The sequence below is a fragment of the Nerophis lumbriciformis genome, linkage group LG08, assembly GCF_033978685.3.
Source record: "Nerophis lumbriciformis linkage group LG08, RoL_Nlum_v2.1, whole genome shotgun sequence".
In the NCBI taxonomy this organism is placed as follows: domain Eukaryota; kingdom Metazoa; phylum Chordata; class Actinopteri; order Syngnathiformes; family Syngnathidae; genus Nerophis; species Nerophis lumbriciformis.
Genome location: NC_084555.2, coordinates 4,710,608 through 4,722,649, shown reverse-complemented (window position 1 = coordinate 4,722,649; position 12,042 = coordinate 4,710,608). Strand labels below are relative to the sequence as shown.

Sequence of the window (12,042 nt, the reverse complement as noted above, 5' to 3'; positions counted from 1 at the left end):
ATGTTAACCAGAGGGGGAGCACTTTTAATACCGACACATAGTGAATTTGAAAAATCCCTCATTTTTGGAACCACCCTTATTTTGATATATTTCAACACCAGAGGTGCAAATGAGATCTTTATTTTTTGTTTTTTTGTAATGTGCTTAACCACATTTTCTTGCTTTTAAGGAGACTTTATTCCACCCAAGACGACAAAGAGAGAGGAGTCTGCCTGACTGGCTCACTGACAGTGGATGAGAAGCCAGTAGCAGGTTCGCACACACATATATACACACACACACACATTCTTGTATTGATTGCCTTCTTGAGACCTGTGAAAAATGCCTACCTCTTTAGCACCACCCTTTCTAGATATATAAATATTTGTACTTACAACATTAATTATATATATATATATATGTATATGTTTATTTTTATTTTTATTAATTTTAGCCAAAGGAGCGCAATTCAATTTCTTTCACACACTTGTTGTTTCATATGTTGTGCCAGAGGGTGAACATTTCAAATTTTGACACACACTTGCTATTTCATATGTTGACCAGAGGGGGAGCACTTTTAATACCGACACATAGTGAATTTGAAAAATCCCTCTTTTTTGGGACCACCCTTATTTTGATATATTTCAACACCAGAAGTGCAAATGAGATCTTTATTTTTTGTTTTTTGTAATGTGCTTAAACACACTTTCTTGCTTTTAAGGAGACTTTATTCCACTCAAGACGACAAAGAGAGAGGAGTCTGCCTGACTGGCTCACTGACAGTGGATGAGAAGCCAGTAGCAGGTTCGCACGCACACACACACACACACACACACACACACACACAGACATTCTTGTATTGTTGCCTTCTTGAGACCTGTGAAAAATGCCTACCTCTTTAGCACCACCCTTTCTAGATATATAAATATTTGTACTTACAACATTAATTATATATAAATATATATATATATATATATATATATATATATATATATATATATATATATATATATATATATATATATATGTATATGTTTATTTTTATTTTTATTAATTTTAGCCAAAGGAGCGCAATTCAATTTCTTTCACACACTTGTTGTTTCATATGTTGTGCCAGAGGGTGAACATTTCAAATTTTGACACACACTTGCTATTTCATATGTTGACCAGAGGGGGAGCACTTTTAAAACCGACACATAATGAATTTGAAAAATCCCAAATTTTTGGGACCACCCTTATTTTGATATATTTCACCACCAGAGGTGCAAATGAGATCTTTATTTTTTGTTTTTTGTAATGTGCTTAACCACACTTTCTTGCTTTTAAGGAGACTTTATTCCACCCAAGACGACGAAGAGAGAGGAGTCTGCCTGACTGGCTCACTGACAGTGGATGAGAAGCCAGTAGCAGGTTCGCACACACATACACACACACATTCTTGTATTGATTACCTTCTTGAGACCTGTGAAAAATGCCTACCTCTTTAGCACCACCCTTTCTAGATATATAAATATTTGTATTTACAACATTAATAATATATATATATATATATATATATATATATATATATATATATATGTTTTGTTTTTTTTAATTAATTTTAGCCAAAGGAGCGCAATTCAATTTCTTTCACACACTTGTTGTTTCATATGTTGTGCCAGAGGGGGAACACTTCAAATTTTGACAAACACTTGCTATTTCATATGTTAACCAGAGGGGGAGCACTTTTAAAACCGACACATAATGAATTTGAAAAATCCCACATTTTTGGGACCACCCTTATTTTGATATATTTCACCACCAGAGGTGCAAATGAGATCTTTATTTTTTGTTTTTTGTAATGTGCTTAACCACACTTTCTTGCTTCTAAGGAGACTTTATTCCACCCAAGACGACGAAGAGAGAGGAGTCTGCCTGACTGGCTCACTGACAGTGGATGAGAAGCCAGTAGCAGGTTCGCACACACATATATACACACACACACACATTCTTGTATTGATTGCCTTCTTGAGACCTGTGAAAAATGCCTACCTCTTTAGCACCACCCTTTCTAGATATATAAATATTTGTACTTACAACATTAATTATATATATATATATATGTATATGTTTATTTTTATTTTTATTAATTTTAGCCAAAGGAGCGCAATTCAATTTCTTTCACACACTTGTTGTTTCATATGTTGTGCCAGAGGGTGAACATTTCAAATTTTGACACACACTTGCTATTTCATATGTTGACCAGAGGGGAAGCACTTTTAAAACCGACACACAGTGAATTTGAAAAATCCCTCATTTTTGGGACCACCCTTGTTTTGATGTATTTCACCACCAGGGGTGCAAATTAGATCTTTATTTTTTGTTTTTTGTAATGTGCTTAACCACACTTTCTTGCTTTTAAGGAGACTTAATTCCACCCAAGACGACGAAGAGAGAGGAGTCTGCTTGACTGGCTCACTGACAGTGGATGAGAAGCCAGTAGCAGGTTCGCACACACACACACACACACACACACACACACACACACACACACACACACACACACACACACACACACACACACACACACACACACACACACACACACAGATTCTTGTATTGGTTACCTTCTTGAGACCTGTGAAAAATGCCTACCTCTTTAGGACCACCCTTTCTAGATATATAAAGATTTGTATTTACAACATTAATAATATATGTATTTCTTTAAATTAATTTTGGCCAAAGGGGGTGCATTTCAATTTCTTTCACACACTTGTTGTTTCATATGTTGACCAGAGGGGGAGCACTTTTAAAACCGACCCACAGTCAATTTGAAAAATCCCTCCTTTTTGGGACCACCCTCATTTTGAATGATTTCACCACCAGGGGTGCAAATGAGATCTTTATTTTTTGTTTTTTGTAATGTGCTTAAGGCCGATGACAAATGAGTCACGGACTACAGATGGCCCCTTTGCCGCACTTTGGGCAAAACCAGCCGTAGAAGCTAACTGTTAATGGCTACTATAGTCTTAGTACCGTAGTGTATTTGTTCGTCCTATTTGAAAAATCCCTCCTTTTTGGGACCAACCTCATGTTGATAGATTTCACCACCAGGGGTGCAAATGAGATATTCTCTATTATATGCAATGGTTTTCAGTATTGGGACCATAATTTCGGTCCTAACTCGTTCTGGTACTTTTCCTTGTTGATGTCTCAAGAAGGGTGGGAATACAAGATCACACACACAAACGTACATCAGCAGCCATACTTTGGAGTTCCTCCATACACTTTTTAAAACGATGAATTGTGTTTAAAGTACAAATATTGTTTAGTTAGTTAGCTTTCAAATAATTGATTTGAAATATTCCAGTATGTTTTTTCCTTCATTTGTACCTACACTGGCAGTAAGGTTGCCAGCTCCTTGGATAAAGTAAAATAGAATAAATAAGGGACACTTTACAAGGCTGGTCGACTCAATTTTAGTGTGACCTGTGTGGATTACATGACCTGATGACTGAGAATCTACATTCTACAGACACATATTTTTTTTAACTATTAAGCATAATTCAGTTAGATGGGCAGGTTCTAGAGTAATACAAATACATGGGAAACAAATTGTTAAATAATTAGCAATAATAACAATATCACTAATACTTGGTTAATATTCATGTCTCGAAATGTAAATTGAGTATTGTTGGCGCTTTTTGATAGGTTATTTATCTGATTTTTTAGGCGGAATAATAGAGCTCGCATTGGCTCTGTTGTAAGCGGACTTTTATTTATTTTTATTTAATATTTATATATATATATATATATATATATATATATATATATATATATATATATATATATATATATTAAGAACGCATTTTAAAAAAAATACAGTCTGTCGTCATGGCTTTCATAATGATTGTGAACGATAGGCAAAATTCCTTTTTAACTTAAAACAATAAAAATAAACACATTTCTTTAACATAGGTCTGTACTGCTTAACTTAAAACAGCATACATTGGGTGTTCAGCTTTATGATAGAACACACTTTGATCACTATGAGAACTACTTTGACAAAAATAGAGCTGAGATATATCTGTTCTATTGATATGACTGGCAGCATTTAATTGCTTCACATAAACAATATGATTATTGTCTTTATGCTATATTGTGTTAATTTGTCATTAAATAGAAGCATGATGTCAGAAGTGAATGTGAAATAATAAGAGTGGAAGCAAATATAATTTGAGCCTTTGATGAGTACTACCTGTTAGACTCCTGTAGTGTCACTATCATAGAGCTGGACACATCATGTTTATGTTCAACAACTTAGATACACAACTAGTGTTTTGAGAACAAAATATTATTATGCTAACAACAAGAGAGCAGAGTGACACTTAATACTGCTATGCTAGCATGTACCTCATTGACGTGATAGCCACATATGTAGCTTCCCCGTTGGACAAAAACGATCTCCAAACTTACCCAATTGTTCCTTTTTTGTACACAAAGAGTCACAGTAAAAGTCACATTTGGAGTTTGATTACCAGAAGCTAGGCAGGTAATTCTAGATAACTAGATGCTGCCATCCTGAGGCAGAGTGACAGCACCCAAGGTAGAATGAACAGATTCTTGAAAAGTCGACCGGCAACGAATTTGGTAGGTGTGCGATCAGTCAGGCTGTCATCCATTGGCTTAGTGTCTAGCCAATTTGTGAAGCTGTTGTCGTTCAAAATAATCTATTGATATTTTACAGACTATTTTTAATTCTTACGGTAATAAAAACACAGGACAAAGTGCGTCCCTTGACAGCTCAATATGGAACACATACTTTTGCTTCTAAATACTGGACGATTTAGTTTTTCAAGGGACCTAAACGACAGTGACTTACACATTATTATATTTGTTTTAGCGAACGTGCTAGCTAAAGCAACATTTAAATGTATTTTAAATACTAAAGAAGCGTGTTTTTCCACATACATGGCATGAATTGTCTTTCTTACAATCAAACGTTAAATTACATGTGACTTATAGCATTGCTGAAGTTGAGTGGTTCTTTTGATATTCATATCCAAGGTTAAAAAAATGTATCAATGTGCTCTATTGTGAAACTAATCCAGATTGTGCAGCAATGTAAATGAAACATTGGAAACAAAATGCCACATGTTTAAACGCTTCTATACATTTGCCTTAAAATTTTACTCATGGTGTTTATCTCGTAATTTAGGATTTGCATGCTTTTTTCTGTGTACGTTTAGAAGTTGTTCCGTCAAAGTCAATTTAACCCTGACCCTAACATGGAAAATCACCTTCACCATGTTCCAGCTCTTATGTTGTTGACAAATATTACACGATTTGAATGAAGTTTGGTTAAAATCTGTCAAACCAAGTTTCATCTAGATTGAATCCAGATTTGGCACCAATGTAAATCCGAAGTGAACATGTTCATGCGCTTGTATCTGTGGTGAAACTTATTTGATTTGAGTGAATAGTGATTTATTTGAATATTTTTTCTGCCAATGCATTATCTTAAGCTTTTTTTTTTTTTAAATGTTTATCTTGACCTGATCCAAATGGCACATTTGGAACATGTAATATGACTGTTGTCTCTTGTCATCTATCAAGGTGGAATATGTTCCTCCTTATATTATATAGAATTTTATCACATTTTGTTCCCTCAATTTGTGAATAAATGTTATGTCTGGATTAAGCCATCTTGTTAGCTCTTAAAACCCTAGATTGTGGCTGTTAATGTTGTTTTATAACCTGTTCTCCACAAGCACGGGCATCGATTCAGAGGTCTAGTTGGAAAATAATAACAATTATCACACTGTCTTTAAGATGGATGGAAAATAGGTATTTTGTTGCCCCTGCTTTGGTAATCTAATGATGTAGGAGACAGGTGGTGTTCAGTACATAAAACATATCTCAATTTTTACTTTGATTTAGGCACATCTGGTCTTGTAGCGCTGGTTAATCAGCAAAATCACACATACACATGCAATAACTCCATTTATTTGAAATAATCTAATGGTCAGGAGCATTCCTTGTCCAGCTTTGACAAATATCCTTTGTGATAGGCACCTCAGTAACAGTGTCTATTTTCAAAAGAAGAGCTGCACTGCTGTCTGTAAGTGAAAAAAGTGCAATGGACAACCCTCAAGGTTGTCATAAAAATGAAAGCTTAGGGTGCTTTGGACATCGTGATGCTACCTGAAAAGGTTTCTCAACTCATAACAGCCGCATTTATGAGAATATACAGCTCTCAGGAGGGTCATAAACCCAGGCCAGAAAATAATTGGACTCCCCCAGACTCCTCCCTTTTGTATTGTTTCTGCCACCACAGAGCTGGCGGCCTTATGAAAGATGTCACCAGTTCCCGTTGTCCTGTATTGCTGCCTTCTTGTTCCCACTACTTCTATCCTAGGATGTATTTTATTCCCATTTATCTGTGTGGCTGTGTGTGTAAAATGTCATGCACATGACACCGGAATTACAAGACAATGTTCAGCAGTCATAAAGCCGCTCCATTCCCAGGGCCCATTATGGTATCAAACTTAATATTTTACGGTTTAATTGATTGGCAACACTTAAGTGGCCTTAGTGTGTGAATGTAAGTGTGAATGTCTATCTGTGTTGGACCTGCAATGAGGTGGCGACTTGTCCAGGGTGTACCCCAGCTTCCGCGCGAATGCAGCTGGGATAGGCTCCAGAGAGGCACAAGTGGTACAAAATGGATGGATGGATGTGTTAATGCCCTTGGCTTGCTTTATTTCTACTCTGTATCGCTGTAGCACTGTGCAGCTGTGTGAGTGTCTACAAGTGTGTGTGTGTTTGTGTCTGTCTGTCCCGCTTTGCTTGGCCGCTCATTCAAGTCCTGTGCAAAATTACGAAATCATTTCCTGATAGTTTTGGCGTCCCTTGTTAGCTTCTGAGTAGACGCCACTGCCTTCTCTAAGGGATTGCAAAAGGATCGCGCTGTCAAAATGAGTTCTACCTGGATCTGGATATAAAAATTGCTTATCTTATGACCCCTGCATATTTTTTAGGCACTATGTGCTTGCCATACGTGTGTGTGGTGTGTCTGAATGGACTTGTTTTTATTTCTTAGTGGTTGTTGGTTTTTATATGCGTACTTCATTTGGGTTTCACTTTGTACTTTAAACTGAATGTCGCTGCATACTATTTACAATGACAATAAAATAAATCCATCTATCTGGATTAGTTCCACAGGTCGTTTGTGGTCATGTACAGACTTCTATTACAAAACTGAGACCTGCCACATGCTGAAGTATTCAGATGATACTGCTCCTGTTGGCGTATGTACAGGGTGGGCAGGATGTAGAATACAGAGGCCTCGTGAGTGAATTTTGTGACTGGAGTGAGCGGAACGGACTACTCCTGAACAATAATAAGACCAAAGAGATGGTCATTGGCTCGAACAATAATAAGACCAAAGAGATGGTCATTGGCTTTTAAAATGTAAGCCTCCTCTACTGCCAGTCAAGACACAATCAAAGCAGTCCAAGGTTACAAATATCTGGGTGTGCATATGGACAGCAACCTGGAGTAGTCCATAAACAGGGATTCACGCTATAAGAAGAGCCACAGCAGGCTTTTCTTCTTACGGAGGCTCAGCTCTTTTATTGTTTAGACAGAGATGCTGCTAATGTTTTACCCGTTTGTGGTTGAAAGTGTCCTGACTTATAGAGCTGTCTGCTGGGGTGGCAACAAACCAGCAAGAGACACCAGATGGTTGGACAGGCCGATGAAGAAAGCTGCTTCAGTGCTGTAGAGAGGGTGGGACACACTGGACACTGTAGTTGACAAACAGAGGAGAGATGAGCTGCAGGCCACAGGGGAGAATATTGACCACCCCCTCCATTGCATTCTGGCAGACCAAAGCAGCAGCCGAAGCGGGAGGCTCATTTCTCCGTGCTTTAGGACTGAACAATACAAGAGGTCCTTTGTCCCAATTACAATTAACAGGTTTAATAGAAATTTAAACAGCAAAGGTCTCTAATCATCATTGAGACTCTGTAATCTAGACACATATCTTTTCTTAAATGTAGCCGGTGTCCTTTTATCTTTATCTTAGCCTGGTTTTATTGTTTGTATTCTCATTCTTGTAATGTGTACTTTTATTGAGGAGGAGAAATACCTGAATTTCCCTAAGGACATTATTAAAGTATCTATCTATCTATCTTGCCAAAGATGTCACCCTAAGCACATAGTTTATTTCTCATCGTAGTGGATACTTGATGATACATGTTCCTTGGTACTTTCATACTAGTCCCCTTCTGACCATATGCAGCCAGGTTATTTTTCCCTTAAGTGCGGTACGTTTGAGGAAGACAGGTGGTCTTGGAACAATTGAATTAAATGATCCAACCTCGATCCAGTCCACCTTTCGATGAATCGATCAGGTCACTCCATTAACAGTGACACAACCACAGTAAAAACGGGTGAAAAAGTTGACTTGCTAATGACGGCATGTCAGTGGGTTAGTATTTTATACTAGTATAGTTAGTATTTTTACGAATGTCCTGAGCCTATATGATGTAGGATATCGGTCCGATATCAGCAAAAAAACAAGTATCCAATTAAATTTTGTTTGCATCTAAAAGTTCCGATATAATCTTTGATATAAGCAGTCCTGCAGTGCGTTTACTTGTGCAAAGCTGGACAGCCAGTTAAAGGGGAACAATATCACAATTTCAGAAGGGTTAAAACCATTAAAAATCAGTTCCCAGTGGCTTATTTTATTTTTCGAAGTTTTTTTCAAAATTTTACTCATCACGCAATATCCCTAAAAAAAGCTTCAAAGTGCTTGATTTTAACCATCGTTATATACACCCGTCCGTTTTCCTGTGACGTCACACAGTGATGCCAATACAAACAAACATGGCGGATAGAACAGCAAGGTATAGCGACTTTAGCTCGGATTCAGACTCGGATTTCAGCGGCTTAAGCGATTCAACAGATTACGCATGTATTGAAACGGATGGTTGTAGTGTGGAGGCAGGTAGCGAAAACGAAATTGAAGAAGAAACTGAAGCTATTGAGCCATATCGGTTTGAACCGTATGCAAGCGAAACCGACGAAAACGACACGACAGCCAGCAACACGGGAGAAAGCGAGGACGAATTCGGCGATCGCCTTCTAACCAACAATTGGTATGTGTTTGTTTGGCATTAAAGGAAACTAACAACTATGAACTAGGTTTACAGCATATGAAATACATTTGGCAACAACATACACTTTGAGAGTGCAGACAGCCCAGTTTTCATCAATTAATATATTCTGTAGACATACCCTCATCTGCTCTCTTTTCCTGAAAGCTGATCTGTCCAGTCCAGTTGGAAATGCATCTGCTTTGAGTGTCGCAGGATATCCACACATTCTTGCCATCTCTGTCGTAGCATAGCTTTCGTCGGAAAAGTGTGCGGAACAAACGTCCAATTTCTTGCCACTTTCGCATCTTTGGGCCACTGGTGCAACTTGAATCCGTCCCTGTTCGTGTTGTTACACCCTCCAACAACACACCGACGAGGCATGATGTCTCCAAGGTACAGTCGAAAAAACGGAAAATAACAGAGCTGATTTGACTCTGTGTTTGTAATGTCTTTGAGAAAAAGGCGGATTGCTTCCCGATGTGACGTCACGTTGTGACGTCATCGCTCCGAGAGCGAATAATAGAAAGGCGTTTAATTCGCCAAAATTCACCCATTTAGAGTTCGAAAATCGGTTAAAAAAATATATGGTCTTTTTTCTGCAACATCAAGGTATATATTGACGCTTACATAGGTCTGGTGAAAATGTTCCCCTTTAACATCTAAATGTCTTCCAATAAGCACATAAGTTGGTCTTTTCTCGTTTGCATTTAAGGAAGTGATTTATAGAAGGTAAACATGGTAGGCTACAGGCTACTAGGAGCTAGCAGCTACATAACAACTAAGCTAAACATACGTAATATGTGTCCTTAACATGTGTCAATACAAACAAGTATCAAATATTTATAGTTGCATATTACATACACATACAAAGTCTCCAAGGCAGAAGTAGATTAGAAAGTAACCGCATCATTCAGTTTACTGCGTCATGAGCTTAACTTAATTGTTGTGACCACTAGGTGTGCCCAAAAAACAAATTACACTCCACTTCAATTTAAAGACAGCATAAGTCCCATTCAGTTAATAAATAAGTTATTGTTTTTCATACTTACCATTGTTCCCTGTTTGAGTAATTTCACTCGATCAAAACTTTCCTAACATTCTACACTATGCTGGCCCCACTATGGACTGGACTCTCACATTCACTCGGCATGCATTGCACCGGTCACACGGGGTGGGGGCGGGGGTGTCCCTTCCAAGGTTTGTGATTAAGGGCAATATAAATAAACTTTGATTGATTGATTGATACACTACAAAATAAAAGTACTTACTGAGATTTCGGCTGTTATCAATGAAATTAATATCGGTATTGGCTAAGGATGTAACAATATGAAAATTTAAACAGTTGTTGAGACCAGAATTGTCACAGTTAAAACTTATTATAGTAGAATTGTTTTTTATTGTAATGTATTGATTATTTTAAACAACTAAAATAACTAGACCCACCGCTAGAAAGCTTGCTTTTTTGCATGTTTTGTGTTTCTTATGCTTCGCTAATAAGAGTTTTCTGGTGAGCGTTGTGATGCCCTACTCTGTTTAGCGGTCCTTGAACGCAGCGTAAAAACACCTCTGTGTCATATTCCTTTGAGTATAGCTCGATCACTCTGTGGGTTCAATGTGCACAATTAAATATCTTAGTTACTCAGACAGTAATGTCTTTGAAAACGTTTAGATTGGCTTATGTTGTTTCTTAATGGGGAAATATGTTTTTCTCTTTTGTATTCATGTTAGCATTTCAGCTAGCGAGCTTATCAAAATGCGGTTTATCGATGTTTTAATTCGAAACGATAATACTCATAGTTGGGAGTTTTACTGCAGGTATCATTATTACTGTTTATCGTTACATCTCTAGTATCGGCCAATACTGGCATCGTGTCGGAAGTGAAAAGGTTTTATTTGGAAACGCCTGCTTATTTGTTTATTATTCATGTTTCCATTCATGCATCTGACCAGTAAGAAGAGAAAGCAATATCATTCAGTTTGTTGTGACGCGCTGAAAACTCACCTTTTCCAGCACATCTTAGTCTGAATGGTCTGATTTGAACAACAATAATGGCAATCCTGTCAACACAGCCTTCTAAGTTTAGCTCCCATCAGTGACTAACACTTCCCAATTATTAATTAATTCATGCAGGGCAAAAAAAGCATGCACTTGGCAGCTGGCAAGATTTAATAATCAGGTATGAATAATCCTTGTTTCCATTCCTTGAAGCTACCATGGGCTCAAATTACAGTTTGTCTGGCTAGCTTTTGAATCCACTACAGCAAGCTGCTCAAACATCTGCTGCAGCATGTGGAAACAGTTCCCTAAAAGAAAAAAAAACCTCAGAGAGAGAGTCCTCAGAGATCGGGATGTTATGCTTACTTGAAGACAGTCTACTTTGATTTAAACGGGCTTGGTAAACGTGGATGCGGCGGGGATTGTTTTGTTTTTTGGCTGCGAGCGCCGCAGGGAAAGAGACAACAAAAAGGTTGTGGAAAGGCAGAAGCGAAACCTCCTACATGACTAAAGCTGCTATGTGTAATGAGTCACTTTTTCCTGGTGGGGTAAATGGACACAGGCTGAAGGGATGCACACGTAGGGAGGGTTAAAAGGCCATCGGCTGTTTCCTGATGAGAACTTTGGGAATTCAGGCAGCTGTGTCTCTGGAGGGAAAACGCTGACTGCTGATTTACGCTGATGAAAGAGGTGCACGCTCCACCGAGCCCAGGTTTCTACGGACGCCACCAGGCTCAATAAGAGGCGGCGAAGTGATTGCCCAACCACAGACATTTTTGTTGCTCAATTTAGGTTGTGGTCAGATTTAGGAACTCAAAAGGGCGCTGTTTTTTGTCTGGCGAAAAGGTAGCCAATGACGCCTCATTTCGTCTCAATAGTGCTTTACTCGGGATTGACTTCTGACCAGTCTAGGGTGCAATC

The 12,042-nt window shown here is 38.1% G+C and overlaps 1 long non-coding RNA gene across 2 annotated transcripts in view; it reads left to right on the top strand.

Annotated features, from left to right (window-relative positions):
- The first annotated feature begins 167 nt into the window (after positions 1–167).
- Positions 168–12,042, top strand: part of LOC133611418 (uncharacterized) — a 35,060-nt gene continuing 23,185 nt past the window's right edge. The window contains exons 1-5 of one of the 2 annotated variants that reach the window (XR_012050567.1): positions 168–252; positions 701–783; positions 1,307–1,389; positions 1,851–1,933; positions 2,382–2,465. This is a non-coding gene — a long non-coding RNA (uncharacterized lncRNA). Of the gene's footprint in view, positions 253–700; positions 784–1,306; positions 1,390–1,850; positions 1,934–2,381; positions 2,466–12,042 lie in introns of those variants that run through there. The other variant, XR_012050568.1, reaches the window with a different exon arrangement.